This window comes from Anser brachyrhynchus (genome assembly GCF_964034855.1).
Source record: "Anser brachyrhynchus genome assembly, chromosome: 16".
Taxonomy (NCBI): Eukaryota; Metazoa; Chordata; class Aves; order Anseriformes; family Anatidae; genus Anser; species Anser brachyrhynchus.
Window position 1 is genome coordinate 13,997,133 of NC_137734.1, and position 20,782 is coordinate 14,017,914.

At 42.3% G+C, this 20,782-nt stretch overlaps 1 long non-coding RNA gene across 1 annotated transcript; it reads left to right on the forward strand.

Moving 5' to 3' along the window:
* Positions 1–4,359: 4,359 nt before the first annotated feature.
* Positions 4,360–6,237, forward strand: LOC308178849. The gene is made up of 3 exons (XR_013940005.1): positions 4,360–4,536; positions 4,738–4,787; positions 4,914–6,237. It is a non-coding gene; the product is annotated as an uncharacterized lncRNA (long non-coding RNA).
* Positions 6,238–20,782: the final 14,545 nt, after the last annotated feature.

Sequence of the window (20,782 nt, forward strand, 5' to 3'; positions counted from 1 at the left end):
GTGCCCTTCAAAGTGTAGTGCGGGTGGAGTTCATCCCATTAAGCTTTAGATTGCTGCCACGATAATTATCCTGGGGACTGGATAATAAAAGGAGAAAGACAAGAGTTTCTGAGGTTACCAACCTTCTTGCTTCTCAGAAGAACATCTTGGGAAGGTCAGAAAGTCATTCTTCAACAGTGCACTTCTCTGCCCACTAATACGAAAGCCACACCAGCCGGCTAGCCCAGGTGTCATGCCTGCACAGAGGCTTACTGAGGTTACTCAGACGTATTTAGACATGGGAGATATCTAAAGTTGTGGGAGATGTTTCCTATACTATGGGACTGAGTAATGTGGGTGGGACATGTGCAGGGCTGGACACAGTATGCTTAAAACTGTTGTTAGCTTGCAGTGCAGATATACCTCAAGCACTTTGTTCCTCTTCTGCTTCCTCCTGGCCCAGAGGTAGACTTTCCTGGCCACCCCACAGGTGTGCCTGCCTTTCCCTGTCACCTTAGGGTGACCCAATACTAACGGGCCCACACGATGGCTGGGAGAAGTCCAGGCACAGCCTGTTTCCTCTTTTTCCACATCCCTGCCCAGGAGCTCACTGAGCACAACAGCAACCTCTAAATACAGAATTGCTATTTTTGACGAGCCATGTGGCCTGAGAGGCAGCTACTGCTGCATGCAGCCTTAGCACAACATTTAGCACGTATGCAAGCACTTTTCATTCATGCTGAATTTCCATTTGGAACAGGAATAATCTTAGAAACACTCTCTTTGGCTTCTGTTTTCATTTGGGCAGGACTTGTTTCACATAGGGAAACTACCTTCATCATCCTGTGCTTCATTGCTGTTGTTTATACCCCAAAAGCACATTGAAAGGTGTTAATTGAGTAATGTACTTCCACTAAAAGCATATGTGCAGGGAAGATGTGATGAACCCCTGTACCTTACAGGTCTGCTTAAGAGCAGCTCCAACGTGGATTGCTAGGAAGACCCATTATCTGTTCATCTTAGCTTAAAAGGGAAGTTGCAAGGGTTTTTAACCTCTGTTAAAAGAAAAGAGATTCAGCTTGCCTTGTTTCCTGACCTTTCAGTGTTTAGTTGCTGAATAAATGTGGTAGGTAAGGCACAGAAATGCTTTTGCATTTCAGGTGCATCTTCGGTTGTGCAGACCTTAAAATGGGAGGTTGAGGGAAGGATTTTAAGTAACAGGTACTGAAACAATTCAAATCCATCAGCAAACTTTAAGGGCCATGTGCACAGATCCATCACATGAGAGAGCAGGGTGAGAAAGCAGAGGCTGAAGCAGAACCAAGCACCTTTGGCCGTGATGCCCCCAAACACTTCCTGCGCTGCAGCAGCTGGAGCAGGAATAGTGGCACAACGCATGCCTGTGTACAGCTGGGGGGACGGTGGAACTATGCAAAGGGGCTTCATGCTGGTGGATCCACAGAGAAGCTATGCTTTCCAATGTAAAATAAACTCCAAATGTTTTAACACTGTATTCTTGCAAAGTAGATAGGACAAAGTAAAGAGAGTAGAATAAACAAAAGCAGAAGTGCTAGAAGTAGATGATGGAAGACGCAAATAGGGGAAAATGGAAAAAGAGAAAATAAAATCATTGTAACACTGAAAAAAAAAAAACAGTCCTGGAGGCACTGGAAAAAAAAAAAGGGGGGGGGGGGGTGAGGGGAGGATTTAGGTCTTTTTGTAGAAAGTGACCAGGAAAATCTAAAAAGCACAAAGAAGTAAATATTATTAAGAGACTGATGAGACAAGATCAGAGGAAACCATGGCAGGGAAAGGAAAGTGGGGATGTTTCAGACTTTTAAAAAAAATGTTCATTTTCAGAAAGATGCCACTGAATTCTGTAACAATCAGCCAAGCCCCAACCCTTGGTCTTGGCACTTTTTTTCCAAATTTCATTATCCCAAAAGGCCTGTGTAGCCAAAACCACGAGAAAACTTGAATATTTTGGCAATTCTCATTTCACTGAGTGTGTGAGTTAGTTCAGGATTGCTCCTCTTTATAAAGAGCTTCTCCTGACCTTCTGCAGGACAAGAGTGCTTCAGCTCTTAGGGGACTCTCATGTGGTTTTGCCCTTAGTTTTATAAGCAAGGTGGCAATTAAGGCTCGCTCTCTTTGAAGACAGTATCTTTTAGAACATGAACTGAAGCCATAACTCACTTCACATCACCGCACTGAGGAGCCAGCTACTAATGACTTTGGACCACTAACGACCTGTGGCATAGCCAAGCTGAGGACTGAGAAGAGCCCTGACTGGTTGTTAGATTGTGTTGGGAAGCCATCAAATTCTCACTTCTTCTTACTGTTGTGACATTTCAAGCCACTGAATTTACAGCACTGGCTTAAGAAACAAAAAGGAAAAGAACCACTCTATTATTAAGCAGTTCAACAGCCGGTAAATTGTCTCAAAATTCAGGAATTATTTACAAAACATCCAGTCCTAAGAAATTTCTGCTCTGGGGCCCTGACCCCTTCTGTACCCATGCTCTGGTCTCCCCAGAGAGGTGACATGGGCACGAAGCTGTGCCATGCTGGCTGAGCAATGTGATGGAGGAAACCCACAGGGTGAAACTGCTGGTGGTTGGAACCTGGCCTGGGCAATTTCCATCAAAAGGGAATCATGATCTAATCTCAAATGTTAACATAGATGCATCCATTGTGCTAGTAGCTGATTAAGAATACAATCCAAATAAATACAGGTGAGAAAAGGAAGGAGTCCCATTGGGAAAAGCACAAAAGTCTGACGTGGCTTCCATAGCTACTGTAAAAGTCTACTTTATGCCAAAAATGTGTTTGTGAGGACAGCCTCACTTAACAAGATCAGGTTATGAATACAAGTATGAATAATCACCCGAGTCATGCCAACAGTACCTTGATTATATTTCTTGCATGCAGAAACGATTGTTTCATGGCCCCATTCACACTGTGAATACACCCGTTAATTTAGTTGTTTTCCTAGCAAAAGCAGAAGGCGGTTTGGTCTCTCCCCTGCTTATTGATACAAGTATTTTCATGAGCAAGAGACCTAATGAATTTTGGTTTCTTGTCATCTGTACCATGTGGCTTCCTGAATTATTTGAAATCTAGGAGAGCATCAGCATTGATGCTTTCGTTATTAGTGTGTATGTAAGCAGGAGAGAGTTTTCAAATGCTTTAAACCTAGGAAAAAATCTTTCAGTCACCTGCAAAGGAGAGAAAACTTCACAGAGTAGAGTCTCAGTTGTCTGGGATTATGGCTGAGCCTCTTGTCCTCAGCATGGGTACTAACCTGGGTCTCTCCCCTTCCGCTGTCCTCTCTCCACCTTTTTGCTGTGTGAACTTGAATTCTTTGAAATCTCCACCATTTTATCAAATTTGGTTGCAATTGGCTGATACGTTACAAAAGTTATTAGAGATGACAACAGGTGGGTACTGGTGCAGAACAAAGATTATATAAACTTTGTGTCCTTAGGTATGTAGGCAGCAAATAAGCCTGACATTTTCAGATATGTTTGGGGGGAGTTAGACTCCTTGCTCCTGGGGAAAATAAGCACTTAACTCACTTGGGACAATTTCAGAGATTCCAGTTTGAACAAAGCGGCTGTCCTGCTGCACGGAAGCTATGCACTTGCTCCTCCATCTGCCCATTGCCACGGCACCAAAAATGGAAATTCTTTGCTACAGCTCCTTGTATGTTTACACGCTCAGCGCAGCAGCAAAGTGTTAGCGATGCCTTTTCAGATATGTGGATCAAAGCCGGAGGTCACTGCGGTCAGCAAGCAGCCTTGGTTACCACCACACCCAGGCAGAGCACTCTTCCTTCTCCTCTGCTGACAGTCAAGGCTGACTCCCTGCATGTGACTCCCCCACCATCCCCTTCCCACCACAGGTTTCTGGTCTTGCACAACTGAGGCTACATATTGCATGGGCAAATTTGTCACACTGTAGGCCGAGAGTCCCAGTAAACATTTCCCCTTTTCCCCATCCTCTCTCAAGCTCTCTCCCCAGCACACAAGTGCACCCACCCGCAGCAAGCTCTGCCTTAGTGCTAGAAGCTTGGTCGGTGCCCTCCAGAGCTACCCAGCAAACATGTTAAGAGGTATTTTGCAAAGTTACACAGATAAAGATTGCCTCTCTAGACTTGTCGTAGGCAAAGAAACATGAACTCATTTCTGCAGGAGCTCTTGAAAGCTGCAATGAGATTAAATATAATTTAAAGAAAAAAAATAGTGAGAAGCAAATAGCTCTTTAGAAAACCCTCAAAATGCAATGGATATCAACAGAATGTTTCTACCACTCACGGGGAGTACTGCCAGCCCACATCTTTCTGCTAACTCCTAATAGGTCCATTAACTACTCCTAAATAATGATGGAAACCATATGGGTGCACAGGTGGTCTCTCAATAAATACCAAATGAATTCAGTATGATCACCATTAACACAATTAATACCCAGCTAATCTACAATGATGGAACTATTAAAATTAAGCACTACTATATTTCCTCAGTCCCATGGCAATTTTACAATGGAAACAAACAAAAGGCTAGAATTAACTTTTTATTTTTTTTTACAGTTATTTGATTTTATTTACTTACAGACGGGGTTTTAGGCTTCTGTGTACTCTGCAGTGTCTTTTCTTTGTTCTGTGCATCTTGACGTAGATTCTGACTCTGAGAAGGAATAATTTGGGGACAAATAACTAAAAACATCTAACTAAAATGAATGTTTATTTATTTTTCACAGGGAGATATCTGAATTTGGGTGTTGAAGCTTCCTTCTTTCTGCAGAATGCGGTAAACATGAGCAATGAATATGAGATTGCCACAGCTGCTCTTTTTATCATCTACACCATGAGTTCATCCCTGTTCCCTGATGGAACTATTAGTGTGGTTGGGGTTTCAATCTGAATTTTTTTTCAGATCAGTACTGTTCCAACGTATATGGTGGTCCATCCAATTGTCAAAGGAAGAGGAACAGATTCATAGGCGACCTTCTATAATGAAACGCCTGATGTAAGCCCAGCTTCAGTCCACACTGTTGATATGATATTTTAGCTTTCTAACCAGAAAGAATTATGTTTTTATTTTGTAGAATCAGACCGGTAACCTGGATTGAGATTCAGTTTCCATTTTCATATTTCCCTTGAAATCAATAGCAAACCTCCCTTGAGGTGAATAAAGCAGTATCAGTTCCAAAGTCTGTGTGGTCGAGTGCAGGTCAAATTGAAGGTCCTGGCTTTTATCCATCTTCTCCATGGATGAAAAAGGGGTGCTTTACATTTTGTGAAATTTTGTTTTCTGTTTGGCTCCAGAGGCTATTTTACATGAGTTGCTAAACTCTTGACTCTGGAAGAAGATTCAGAGATAAAAATTTTGGATCCTTTAAGCCCTAATAAAGTTGGTCCTGCTCTGCGGGGCAGGGGGGTCGGAGGAACATTGTTGATGCAGCAAAAACCGAGTATGGCAAAAGCATTACTTGAAATCAGTGCATTTCACCATGGGGGCTTTGGTTGGAAAACTCATGTCTCATCAGTTTCACAGGACAGTCGCTTGGCTTAGTGGCAGTTTCAGGCTTGCTGCTGCTCATGCCAAGTTAAGGAAGAGATTTCTCAATGCATGGGTGCAAGTCATGTTCTGAAAAACACAAAGGACTCCTCTTTGGGGCTGCAAGGAATGTGATGCATCCTTTATTCTGTGGCTGGAGGGATCCCAGTGCATCTTGAGTTTCAGGACAAACTTTTGGATCTGCTCTGCTCTGCTGAAACAGGATTTCAGCCTTAAACTCCCCCTGTGGTGGTTGATTTTCGCAACTCCTCTGTGCTCAGATTGAATCTGGCAAAACCAAAAAGACGCATGCAACCCCAAATTCCTTATGACTACACTTGCTTTTCATAGCACTGGTGTCTTTAAACAACACACTTATTTCTGTTCACTGCACCAGATTTCTACCTAGTAAAGATGTTACTTAAAAAAATCTGTGCAAGGTTTGGGTAAGTCGTGCACTTGAAAGTTCCCTAAATTACAGTTCCATGAAACATGTTACATGTGGAGCACAAAGCTCATTTCACAATTTCTTGCTAGCTTTGCTTATAAACTGTCTCACACATAGATTGCTCTTGAGTGTTTCTGATTATCTCCAAGTATCGATGCTCTTGTTCTCAAAAAGAATTCTGTGTTTCTAATTTTAATAACATAATTTTGAAGTGTATTAAGGTAAACAGGAACAATGCACTCCAGAACTCAAATGCCCATAAAGTTATTCATCAATCTCTTTTTCATTTAAATTCACACTTTACCTTAATTTGTGTTTCAAATGCAGATGAGGCCTTAATTAAATAAAAATTCAGAAGATGGTTTCAAACTCTCTGTTCAATTTACATTTCTTGTACCTTTTTAAATGCTGGACTTTATCTTCAGAGCCAGAAGTATTACCATTAGACCTCTTATTTTATCAAATGCATAATAATTTGTAGGCTGAAGCTGTCTACACAGGAATAAATTAAATATTGATTACCAAATCTTAAAAGCTTCAAGTTTATGTATACATTTGGATAAACACCCAACACCTTGTCTGAACCTTCAGAGATTAATCAAAATTAATTACACGTATGTACCAGAGGTTTGGTTCTCTTTCAATTTAACTACAAAAATGAAGTTTACAGGAGTGCAGCCTTTCCTCTTAAGTTTCATGACATCTCTTTGATCATCTAGGGGTCCAAGAAGTTAATATGATAAAGATGCCAAATAAGTGGTGCAAAATAATTCAGTATACTCTTTGGTTGTCCAGGAAAACCAGCGGTATAGTTGTACCTGAATCCAGTGCAGGAGCCGAGTGGCTCTGAATGTGTTTTGTTCCATCCGTTGTTCATGGTCACAAACTGTGAAAAAGCAAGTGAGAGTGATGAGCAAAACTACATTTATTTTTTTTTTTTTTTACCTTGTGTTATCTCTGGATTAGGACTCCACCTAGTCAATAATAAATACAACCCACCCTTCTCAGACTGGGTGTTAGGAAAAAACCCTTTTGTTCTATAGAGGTTACCTCCTTCAGAGGAAATTAAGAAGCATAGAAAAGGTCTGCTTGTCCATTTATATTCCATGTGAGGTATATATAGAGAGTACAAAAAGGAAGAGAGGCTTCTCTTCCCCCGTTCTCCTTATCTTATATATCTACTATTGCCCATGACCTTATGGGATGCACAGTGATAAAATTAGGCAGCTTCTCTTCTTCTCACGTTGGTTTCCCATTTAGCACTGATTTACAAGCCCACGTAAATCCACTCATACAGGCTCTTCTACCTCTGCATTGCTAACCATATCGCTGTATTACTCACAGCTAACTCATAAATTGTTTCCTTTCAACTTCCTTCCTTTGTGTGTTATGCAAGGGGAGCAGCCCTGCGGCATGTCCGTAGATGGGGATTCCAATTTTACACCCTGCAGCTGCAGATCTCCATCACTACCCAGCCTGGGGGGTTCATTTATTTATTTGGAAGTAGCCTCAGCAAATGTGACAATATTTTTGTATTTCAGCAGCCTGGGGAAAAAGAAATCCATCCAGCTTCTCCTTTTAAAGAGATATCCCCTTCTGGCTAATAAAAACTTTAATAAAAAGTCTGTTGATGCTTTGCAGATGTCCCTCAGAGCTGAATACTGGGTGGGCATAGTGGAACTAGCAGGTACAGGGAGACAAAATTTAGGTCAGAAAAGTGATTTGATGGCTGCTAGAATTAAATGTGAGTGAGAAGGGTGACGGCACAATCCAAACGGGGTTTGTGGTCAGGCAAAGATGCAGCATTTCAGTGAGCGGCTGGAGCAGGGCTCTGGTTTATGTTTGCAGTTACTAAAATGTTCTTATTTGTTCTGAGAGCAGAAGTGTTCCTTCTGAACAGTGGAAATGTTATCAGCTTAGCTGTCCTCATGAGGTTTCTACTATCTGTGCGTACATGCAAGAAAACATTTCACAAAGCAAGTTCCTCTTTGGGGATCATGGGATTTGACTCGCCTTCTGGGGCCCTTGATGTTCACAACATCTGTTGGTTATATGTTTGAAGTTCCAGTTTGGACCTGCTGTGGGGTAAGATAAAAGAGGAAGAGCATGATGTTAGACTAAAGGAGGGTGCCTGGCATGAAATATTGAGCAGTCACTTGTGGTAGGGAGCTGTGCTTTGTCCCGTTCTTAAATGGGAAGAAGAAAGAAATTCTGGGGAGCTCCAGGACTCCAGGTTGCTCAGATGTCCATATTTCTACTGCTGTCAGAAGAGATTCATCTCCTTCCTGAGACACAATGCATATAACCATATCATCTTTGGTTAGGTGGTGGTGGTGGGAGTTATCAGGTCTTCGTAGTACATTGCTTAAACGTAATAAGCTGCAGAGCAAAATGAGTCCTTGCTTTAATTCCTGCACTCCTCGTGTCCCACTTAATGTGGACAGGCACAAAGAAAAATCAATGTTTTCTTCCTACAGTGACTGCATTAAGAATACAGACATGCAGAGCTGAGGGAAAGCTCACAGCCAGTCGCTGCTCACTGTGCCATACAAACTCAAAAGAGGATCAGGACTTGATTGAAATGAAGAGAAATAATCTTCTGCCTCTTGTCCTGCTGGGAGAACATAACTCTTCCACATGACTCAAAATCCTCTCTCCGGCATGTTTCTGTTGGGTTTAGTGCTATTTTGTGGCTGAAGTGGTTCCTCCTTCAGACAGGGCTGCAAAATCCTTCCTCGAGCTCTGGTGCTTTATTCCCTGGGCTGGGACCCCTCTGTGTGGCTGTGCCACCACTTGCCCCAAACCTGTGAGGTTTGGTGAGGCTCCGGAGCAGCTTCGTCCCTCCTGCCCTCACGCTGCCTGCAGTGACTGACCACACGACCAGGAGGGGCGGTTTTGTACTGCAGCTGATTTCGTTTGACTTGCCCACGTTTTATGCCTGTACAGTGTTATCGACTCTTTTGGCATTCAGACTGCATGAAAGGAGAGGAGAAACCACGGGTACCTGCTTGTTTCTAAGAATATAACAGTTCAACTACCGATACCTTTATCAGTTGTGATTCAGCCTTTGCCAGATAAAACTCTAAGCAATTAAATTTGGTTGAAAAAGAAATAGGGGAAAGCTGAGTGTAAACTGATACATTTTATTAAAATTCTTTTTTTTTTTCCCAGTACTGGCAAGCTTAATCTTGAAAACTGAGGCATGACAGCACTTATGATGCCAAGATTGCCTTTCTGAGGTGAAAGTACATCTTTTTTCCACTGCAATTTTTCCACAATCTCTCCAGTGATGAAAATGTCAGAGTTAAATAAAAATGGGAGCGAGTCAGTTGTTGGACTCCTAAAGAGGCCAAGAGTGCAGACACAGTTAAGTTTGCAGGGAGCTCTGTTGCAGTAAGGGACTTTGGGAGAGTCATTGATCTATTGAGAAGGGGGAAGTGAGGGCATTCACTGCTGGATAAAAATAAGCTACTTGAGCAAGAGATGGCACAGACTGTTGTGGTTTGCTTTCACGTGACATCTTGAAGAGGAAATAGAGGAGATGACTTCGAAGAGGCAAGGTAGGGCAATGCCCCTAAGAATGATTCGTATAACTTCAAGGCGACCTTTTTTTCTTGCGTGCAAATTTATCATTTGGCAGAGTTGACATGAGCATAGAGGAAGAAGGAGACAGTCCATTTGTGCACGTCTCCTGTGTCAAAAAAAGGAAATTAAAGAGTTTTCTTCTGATTTCACATGTCCACACCGAAGTATTAGCCCAGGCTAGCTAGTTCAAATGTTGTTAACCAGACTCCCAACAATATATATATATATATATATATATATATATAAAAGTAAACAAAACTTGTAACCACCACCCTCTTACTGCCCAGTCTGTGAGTGCAGACCCACACACGAAGAAGGGAGTTTCTGGATGTGGAGTCCATGGGGTGGAAATGTAAAGCATTCTTGATTGAAGGAAACAAGAAGGAAAGGGAAACAGGAGCTAAGAAGATAAAAGTAGCACTTTGAGAGACTAACCGAGTGCCTACACATGGAAACCAACCCTCTGCTAACAGTGCAGGGCAGATGGACACTAATCTGATATAAGGTCACTTCGATGAGGTTCAAGTATCCCTTGTCTTCTACCAAAGCATCATTAGCAATATTTCAGTTTCCTGTTGTTTTGTTTTGGTTGTTTTGGTTGTTTTTTGTTTTGTTTTGTTTTTCTGATTTCAACCAGGAAGGAGGGGCTTGTTCTCTTTGAAAGTGTTTTTCAAACAGATTTAGTCCAGCGGGTAATTCATCCACATGCTTGTGGTTTGTGTGTGTGTTTCTGTGTGTGAGCATGTGTGCTCAAAAACACAGGAGGCAGAAAAGAAAAGAGGGCTGGAGGCAAAGTGGATCCAAAGTATGAGCTGTCCCCTTATTAAAGACATACCACAGACTGCATGTGACTCCCGATAAACCCTCAGATCCCTGCATGATCTATTTATCTCCGTTAGAAGTGACAAGATGTAAGCCCCGGTGCCCTTGTCCTGATCCCATGAACTCAGAAGCTCGTAACAGCTCTCAGTGAACTGCTTGCCTTTAGAATTAAAGGGTTGGCGTACCCGAAGTTTTGCACAGGCAGGGCAGCATCTTCTCCACGGTCCTCTTGACTCTTAGTCAGCCTTCCTGCAGGGCTCTTAGCCTGGCATTAATTAGGAGCTGTGCAAATGACATTGCTTAAAAATCATGAGGCAAATCCAAGATGGCAGATGGGGTGGCTTTGTTGGGGCGAACAATGCTCGTCTCAGACATGCTGGCCAAACAATTAAGCAGTGGCCTGCTGTTTTCAATATCCCATTCATCCCTCAGAGTGGTTGTTTGCTGCCTTGCTGTGGGCCTGCTTTTATGCTCAGCTACGTCCATGTTGGCCCACTGAAGAAATGAGAACAAGATTTGGTGCTGTAGGACTTGTTCTTGTGCATTTGGAACAAACTCCTTTGGAAGGCAGTATCAGACCCAGATTTTCAAAAATCACAAGATAATGAGACTGATTAAAAATATATATATATATATTTTTCTCCATTTTTTTTCTCCATATAAAAAAAAAGAAAAAAAAAAGGAAAAAGAAAAGTTGTTCCATTTGTTTCCTTATCATTTTTGGAATCAACGCAATGTGTATTTTGAAGTTCCTCTCTGTAGCCAAAACACACACCTAACTTAATTATTGAATTCAGTGAACACTGAGCTTCCTGCAAGGCTGCAGGAGCTGGGGGCTATCCAAAAGAGCACCAAATATCACAGCTACCACCAGCGCTGCCCTGTCTGCTCCTGAATCTCACTCCCGCTTTGCACTGTACTGATGCAATCACTGGTGCTGGTCTGTGCACAGCATTGCCACAAATCCCGTCTTGCAGCCATGCAGACAGCAGACAACGGGACTGCAGCAGCAGAGGACTGCCACTGGAAAAAAAAAAAAAAAAAAAGCCTGCACCCAGAGCCAGGAGCAGGGCAGGGCAGCTCCCTCTGCAAATAACCCTGCCCCAGCAGCAGGGCAGCCCCCCAGTGCCACACTGCACTCGCGGTGCACCCTGCGACCGGCGCTGCTGCTTTGCATCCCCTCTCCATCTGAAGAGACAAAATTCTTCACCCTTTTCCCTTCTTCCTTTTTTATCTCCCCCACAAAGACAAACTTGCCAGGTCTGCATCTTTCCCTCAAGTGCTTCCTCTTTTTAATGTTAAAAGCATATGCCATACAGCTTACTTTCATGCTGGGATGCTAACTCTTTTGTCAGTATTAGCTTTTTCGAGGTTGCATTCAGTGGTGGCAACAGCCCAAATGGCACCAAGAAGCTGTGTGGCACAGAAGCCCTGTCTATAAGGAACAGCACAGCCCTGGTGAAACCAGAGGTTGCTTTGCCAAATTCCCCCATAAAACCCAGAATCAACTTGCCCACAGGAAAAGTCACAGCAAAAGGTCCCTCTGCACAGGTTTTGTGCATCCGTTAACACAAGCAAAACAGTTGGTATTGTGCCCGGCACCTCTCACTGTATTTATTCATGGCCTGCATCTTTGGAGCAGCACCCATCACCCAGCTGGGTGCTTGTGCCTGCAGGGCTGGAGCTGGGCACCAGCACAAGGGCGGTCAGCTAAAGGCTTTCAGTGCAGGGTGGTGCACCTTCAGGTGAAGCATTAAAGCTGTGCTGGAAATAACTTTCGCTCCCCAAATAGATGTTTGAAGTCATGATTATTATTATGTTGGGTTTTTTTTTCATCTAAATCAGGATGAAAAGAAAAATGTTGAAATTTCTTTGCAGATCTATGCTTTAAATATAAGGGAAAAGTCTCGGCCGATGGGGTGATTTCTTTTTCATGTTGACCCTTTCTTTTTAAATGACTATATATTAATGTGGATTCCAAATGCAAGACTCATTTCAAACAGAAAATGGAAATTTTGCTTTTTGAAAATACAGAAACCACACCTATTGTCTTCCCCTAAATATCTTTTTAAGGCAGGAATAAGAAGCCAGCCCTTTCCCACAAAAAGGCCTTGTTTTCACAGAATTTGCATTTTTGACTGAAAGCCTTGTTTCAAAGTCTTGAAACTAGATCACTGTGAAGTAGCTTTTATATCTAATTGGCCTCAAGGAAGAAGCAAACTCTGTGGGTGGGATTCATCTCACCTACATACAGGTGTTTAGTCTAAGTCAGTCACCAATAATCAGTGGCACCTCCAAAGGGCTATTCGCTGTATACCAGTCATAAAGAGCACTGAAAGAAACAGCTTGCACTTGATATCCTCTGTTTTGGTGGCTAAAATTAGGAGAGAGAAATGCTGTCCTCGCTGCTCATGCTTCCATTGGAAGAGACAAGCTGAGCATCCCAGCTCTGATGGTTTCAAGCTGAGGCTTGTTGGGAGAAGGAAAAGAAGATGGGTTCTTCATCAGTTTTGTAGACAGAGTAAAATATTTTCAAATGACAGAAACAAGAACAGTTTTATGGTGAACAAGTCAGCTGAAGGAATGTTTATTCGTATTATTTCCATGGTCAGGTAAAGCTTGAAAAATCTAATTTTTAAAAAATCTCAATAAATTCCTGCTTCTTTTAAATAATAATAATAATTGTTAGCAATTTATTTCTTTATCAGGTTGTGGAAGGACTTTATTTACTTTTTAGATCAATGTTTATTGTTGTACTCAGCTGAGTCTCTTCAACTTTTTTTCCAGCAAAACTTTTTAAATCCATTTGTAATTCTGCATGTAAGACAAGTAATATCACCTGTAAAATTCCCAGTTAATTGCTTAAGTTGCATGTGTGATTGAAGTAACTTCATATGGAAAGCAAAAATGCACCCAACTGTGCATGCATTTTGCTTTTTTTAATTGTTCCTAAAAGAAATATGCTTTTTATTGTGGTTATGCCTGTCCCCTTTTGCAGGAGTATTTGACTCCTGTAATGTTTGTGCTCACAAAGTGATTTGCAAGGGGCAGAGCTGTAAAGCTATTAGCCCTTTAATTTGAGCTGCGAGTCCAATTTATAAGCAAAAGTCTGCAAATTTCATTTTCAGACAACTACACTGGATGAAACTGTGGCCTTTCACTGGAACATTATGGAAAGCATATGTAGAAAGTGAATACAGCGGACTATGTGAGGAGCAGACAACACTTTATGGGACATTTCATAGTCATCAAGCATAAAGAAAAAACATACAGAAAGAGCCCATTGACCAACCCCTGATTACCCCGATGGGCAATTCCTTTGAAATTTGTAGGGATAAATACACAGAGAGAAAGAACAATGTTATGTGACAGCTCAAGAAGGACCTTTGCAGACATTTGACCAAATAAATAGCTGATGAAAATAAATGTGACACTGTGGGGCTTTCTACATGCTGAGGGTCTAATGCAAACAACTTTGGGTCTTCCTCGTGCATAATTAGAATCTATTTTGTATTAGGAGTCTATATTTAGTTAAGAGTTTCCATAGGAAAAAAATATATCTAGATAAAAAAAGCAAAGAGCAAACTACAGAAGATAGAGAAGTTTCTGGTTTTGTTCTTTGTTTGTTTGTTTCAAAGAAAAGAAAGAGAAAGAGAAAGAGCATTCCTCTATGTGTTAAAAAAAAAAAAAAAAAGTATTTTCTGTAAACGATCTGCTGAAATGAGTGGGGTTTCTCATTGTATTCATTTGGACTGCTCTTGTCTTGCATCACAGCCACTTTGTTCACAAGTCCTCCAGCTGCTCGGCTTCTGAGAGGTGCAGTTACATCCCCACGTCGGCACAGCCAGCAGGCACTGCTCAAACGCAGGAAGATTTCAGCACCCTGGAACAGCTGTGTGTCCAGCTGTGTCACGCCTGCCGTCCACTTCAAAGTGCGTGGATGCTCAAAAGGTAGCCCAGGATGGGTCACCCGTTCTCAGATTTGGCCTTTGCACAGGATGCAGCACAGAGCATTGCAATCCCCAATTCAGTATAGGGAAGGACTCCAAGGACATGTTGATACGTTGAAGAAATCCTTCCTGATCTATACACCAGTGTGTAAATTTCTTACACTAATGCCTCCAGTTGCCTTCCAGCTGTGACTTGCTCAGAGGGAAGGCAGCTGAGCAGCCCTTCTCGCACACAGGAGCTGATGCAGGTACGAAGGAGAAGTAAAAGGATGCTTCTCTCTGCAGCAAAGCCATGGCAGCCCTGGGAGGGCTCCTCTAGTGGCAAGGCTTACCAGAGTCCTGCCGAGGGCAGGCACAGCTCCACGCTCCCCGATGCCAGGTCCATGCCTAAGGGTGACCCTTGCCAGCAGCCTGTGGTCTTTGGACACTTTTGCCTGCTGGGATTATCCAAAAAATAAGATCCGCAGCTTTTTAGGTCTGTCTACAGGCTTGGAGATAAATGCATGGAGAAGAACATGCAGGACCAAGACTACAGAAGTGAACTAAGCTATATTAATGTATTTTCTGGACAGATTATTTTTGAGAGGGCTTCTCTGCAGCAAGGGAGCAATGATTTGGTTTCTTGGGAGGAGCCAGTTTTATTTTAGGTCAAAATCATAATACCTATTAACATTAATGGAAAAGATTCTCCTACTTCAAGGGAAGAACATTAGAGGCCTAGAGTATTATTTTAGACCCCTTAATCATCTAGAGCAGTGGGAGTATGTGCATAGAGAGAGTCAATGTGATGGCTGTTCCCTGGTGGTTCGCTGGCTCTCTGACTGCCCCACAGCATAGGTCTCACTGTGGTATCAAGCTGCAATGGCTTCTGACCTCACATCATACCAGTCTGTGAGAGGGGTGGTGGCTTTTCTTCCTAACAGATGTCTCAGTGAGCTGGGACTTGTGGGGTCAAATCTGCCCAAAGCAGGACTGCCTCCTAGAGGAGAGCCCATTGGAGATAAAGGCAAAGTTACGTGAGTTTGAGACCTGGCATGACCTACTTACCAGGCAGAGTTATGAGAATCCATGCTAGGACAGTTTGTATTTCAGCCTGGTTTCTCATGGGAACGAGGCTTATGCAATCGTTCTGTCTGTGCATCTGTGTCTACATCCTCCTCCCCTCCCCAATAACTTTTGAACTCATTGCTCAATTTCAACCTACTTTAACAGGGGGGTAGAGGTTCCAGGGATGGTGCTGTTCCTACAAGTGCTATAAAAATGGGTGGAGGAGAGTGGGTCTACAGGTGTCCATCCTGCCAGGAGCTACAGAAGCACGAGCTTGTATGGCCTCAGATATGAGAGAGCCAGAGCAATAGGATGGTGGGGAGCAGACTTTACAAATGGCCTAACCTGGGAAAAAAAGCACTGCTCAGCTTGTTCTCCCCTAGAAGCCAGAAGATTCAACTAATGGTACACAGGGCTTTGGGAAATGCAGAAACCTCCTCGGTGCTGGGCAGAGCTGGTGCTCAGTGCCAGGACAGCTGCTGAGCATGGGTCCATGAAGTGCTGGGCTGCCCAGCGTGTCTTGCTCCTCTCCTTTGGGCATTGCCTCACTAAGCAGCCTTGGGTGAGCCACTCAAACACACTTTCTATAAAATAAGGTGAGTTTGGGAGGTTTCAGTAATTACCAGCCTTTTAAAACGAGTTGTGTGATGAAAGAGAAGCGTGTCTGCTGATATCAGATGTGGTACTAGCAAGGTTACAGAGGGTCTAAGGCTGAGCCCAGCTGGGCTCAGGAGCATCTGGACTGAGCAGAGGTTTCCTCCACCAGGGGTGTGAGTGATACGATGCTGCTGTGCTGTGATGCTGCTGTGCTGTGATGCTGCTGTGCTGTGATGCTGCTGTGATGTGATGCTGCTGTGCTGTGATGCTGCTGGGATGTGATGTTGCTGTGATGCGATGCTGCTGTGGTATCATACTTCTGATTCGTGTCATTGCAGTACTCACAAAGTGAGGACAGCCCAGACTTCAGGTACCAGCCCAAAGGGCCTCAGCCAGACCTGGCATGGACTCTTTCTACCTCCCAGCCTTCCAGAAGACACTTTGCCAGGGCTGCCATGTGAACTCAGTTAATTACAGGGGAGGAAATTATGGCCGCATAGACTTCACAGAGAATTTTCAGTATAGGTAAAGCATTTAACGATATGCAATTAAAACACTATATAGCTAATTCCTCAGAAATTGTGGGTTTAGAGAACTACTACTTACAGTGAGCAGGTGATAATGAACTCCCTAGGTTGCAAAGGCATCATTTCAAAACTAGAGAGTGAACTTATTAAACATGTTATGGAAGACAAATATTATTATATGAATACAGGCGGAAAAGCAGTAGTTCAGGAAAAAACCTTGGATTTCTGGTTCCACATTATGTTCATGACATCTTCTTTTGTCCCATAAATAACAACAGAAGAACACACATGAATATTTTCAGAGATTTGTGATCTCTTCCCCATAAATTCTCATTTGGGGAAAAATGTCTTACATGACTGCTACACAGATGAGAAGACAGAGTGTTTCCATTTATTTAATCAGAGGTTCACAAAAGAGCATGAGGAACCAGTATTCTGAACATCACATAGCTAGATAAAAAAGTTGTAATTAATTAATGGGTTCTTTGGAGTTAGTGTGGGGGAAAAAAAAAGACCCTTTTAGGACATAATCCAGGACTGACTGCATTGACACCTGTGGAGATGGGAATCAGAAGGGTTTGGGAAAGGACTCTTTCAGACTGCCATTTTCTTCTAGAGCAAATCTTGGAGCATGAAGAGTTTACAGAAAATGATGCTTGCATCTCCCACACCTCTCTGTTGTACAAGATCTCTGTGTTTTTCTAGCTCCTAAAATTAAAGATAAATATCCAGTCTCCTCTCTTTGGGGAGATGAATGCCTTGGCAGAAGCTGGATCAGCTATAGATGCTTCTCCCCCTTGCTTTAAACTGTTTTATAATAAAAATATTCCCCCTCATGAGAGGGAAGAGAGGTCTGTTAAGGGCTCCCTTCTCTTCCTAAGTTCTGCAGATTTGGTACAATGCACTCCAGATTGTTTTCTCTGCTTCCTAATCGGTGCATCTCCTTTGAAGTCAAAGGAGCTACCGTGATTTTAGCTCCATTGAGACACTTGCTATGGAAGATGTATATAAAAGACTACTGCTCACAGGGTGGGAGCTGCTGGTTTCCAGTTTCTCATTAATTTTTCACTTGTCTTTTATTTCAGTGGGTCTACACTATGCTCCACCTTTGGCACAGACACAAATACTATTTTTTATGTGGTTCAGTGGGAGGAATGGTTTTGATCATTAAAAGCAAAGCAAAAATTATTTCAAGCAAAATTCCAGAGCCTCTTCTGCATCCATTTATCTTTCCATGGCTTCCTTAAAGCACTGCCTATTTACTCTCTGGGGATATGTGCTCCAACTGTGTTTCACCACATTTACAGGATCAGTCACATATGACCAAGGCTAAAATTTAACCTTAATTGCCCACAGTCTGCTCCCATTGAACCCTGTTGGCATTTATGAATTTCAGAGTGTTGAAATGAGCCCAGTAAAAACAATAGGCAAGTAAAAAACGTATTTAGTTATGAACTATCTTTATAAATATTAATATGCTAAAAGCTAAGTGATGAAGGCTCACATCTCTTGAAGGAATGTGTAATTTCCTGTAGTCATCTCTTTAAAATATTCCTGATTGGGACTTTGAAACAGTCAAAGAAGAGAGTGATCTCGAGAGAGCCCACCACCTCTCCTTGCTGAGACAGAGGTTTGGAAAGTGAATCACTGCTGTGTGACTGGATCCTTGCCATACGCAAAGGATCAATAAAGTTTTATGTACGTTACTCGCAAGCCTCAGGTTTTTGATTCCAGGTGTTCACATCAATCTGGGACACAACAGAAGAAAGAAGTTGCTATGGTTGCATGGAGATGGCAGCACAATCTGGACCGAATGCAGTCAGCAAGTGCAAGAAGTTTAATTATCTAAAATAATTGCACTTCTTGAAGCCTATTTTTGCTGTTTGCTTAAACCAGCCAAGCGTTGATACCATATAATTTCTCCAGATACCTGAGCATCTGGGACCTCCAGTGGTTTGTCCCACGAGCAAGTCTTTGTGACTTGCCATACCACCCCATCCTCAACCAACTGAAACCAATGAAATGACCAACTTGGTTACAGGACCGTTAAGGGGAAATACAGAGTTCATTGTACATCTAAATTTTAGAAGTGTGTAATCACAGAGACTGAAACTAGCCCTTAGCTCTTCAGAACAAAATTCCTCCTAGGGACCGAAGAGTTTGCATGCTTTTGTAGGTTTAGGGCGCCATTTTACCCCCCAGCTTGTGGAAACTCTGCTTAATGGCACCTGCAACCATTAGAAATGATTACAGCCCTCAGAGTGTCATAATTGGGGACCACAGCTTGTGCTGCAAGTGTTGCTCTATGGAGCTGTGCTTTCCAACCAGAACTCTTCAGTCAAAGGTTACTGAGAGCCACCTCCCATCTCCATGATAATTTCCCTCTCTATAATGCGTCCCTTTTTTGTTTCATCTGACATTTCTATCACCTTTAAGAAGCCTCATAGAGACAGGGCCATGAGGTTTGGATGTAATTGGCATATGGATGGAGCTTAGGTTTTTTAATACACAGTTTTTATAAGACTGCTTTTATGTTTGCCTTTGCTCTTTGATCTCCACTTGAAAAACGTTTTTCATGGAGTTTGTTTGAAAGCACAAATAATCGCTTACCACAACTAAGGGCTAGCAAATAGTTCTAGAAAAGAAAGAAAACCAAAGAGAATCCATGAGCTGACAGAGATGCCTTGAAAGATGTTTTAGAAACAGCTTGTAACGGCACATTTTGCAGGACTGTTCATCAAGTTAATTCTCCTGTTGCATTGGCATTCTTGGATATGGTAATAACAACAAGGAAGCATGTAATGGATTTCTAAAATGGGAGTGTTTTAATAGATTTTAGTAAATTACATCGTATTCAATATTGCAGTATTGTGAGACAACACACTACAATGAAAGATAAAGTCACTTGCGGACATAATCTGTGGTTCAAGAATAAATACGATGATACCCATGAATGATGAGATGTAACTAATTATGGCCCTGGGAAGGAAGAAGCCCCGAAAATGGTAAAACAAAGCTATTCCTGTCTGATAGAAATGGGAGCAGCCACAGTGGCATGGTGGATGGGGAGAGCTGTTTCAGCTGTTTTGCAGTGAAGTTACAGCAAAAGCTACTCTTGCTGTGGTAGATGAGACACTAATATGAGACTCTCTGATGAAGGAAAGTAGTGTTGGGGTGACTCAGCATGACTAAAGGTCCCAAAAGCCTTGAAACAGTCTACATGTGGGGAGAAAGCTCTTGTTACTGCCTTGCTGATCTTGTGGATCTCCACAACATCAATGCGGGGTGCAGGTGTAGGAGTAAGACAGCATTTTAAACTGGCACTGAGATAGGATTTCCTCCCTGTAAAATCTCTCTGTTCTCCAAGAAATCCCCCTGGCAAAGACAAACCAAAAAGGAGAATATTTTTAAAATGTTAAAAGTCAATCCTTTCTGTCACTAACATTAAACTACTGTAATGTAGACTGGTTAATGACGGTGCTTCATGAAATAAGACATTAATCTCCACTTGTAATGCATGAGCCATACAACTTGCTTCAGCCTTAATCTTTTATGAGTTATGGACTCTTCTGTGATTCATAAAACAAATAAATCACACCTCGAAGGCTATCATCTATTTATTACTGCTTTTTAAATGTTCAGGATCGTATAAAGAGGGTCTCTTTTGCTTGCCAAAGATTGTCAGCTACTGAGTAACATTTGGAAACCAGAGTCCGGATTCTGCATGCAGCTGGACATAGGTTTTATCTTTGTTCCTGAAGACAGCCAGCTCCACAAAAGTGCACTCAGGGGGCTGAGAATGCTGATTTCATCCCATGTTTTCAGGCTATGGTTATAGTGAGTGAGCCAGCTGTTGTAAAAGGCAACAGTAAGTCCCTGGGCATCCTTTTTAGAAAGAAACAACAACAACAAAATATTGAAAAATAAATAAAAATCTGTTATTAGGACTTGCCAAGTTATGAAACCATGGGACGAGTAAGAGAAAAGAATAATGTGGAACAGCAAAAACCAGAGTTGAACACATATTCGAATTATTGGGAGATTTCTTCAAGCCAGAAATCACAGTTTCACTGGCACTTCAGAGCCACCTTTAACATATTCTGTGCTCCATTTTAATATTATTCTCTTTACAGCAGAAAAATCATAAGCCCAGAGCTGCATAAGAAAGCTGTCAGTCCAGCAGACACGAGAGGGTTTGTGTGCAGGCTGGCAGCAAAATTTGCATCCAGTGTTTACAGTGAGAGAATGAAAAGTAAAATCATCTGGTTT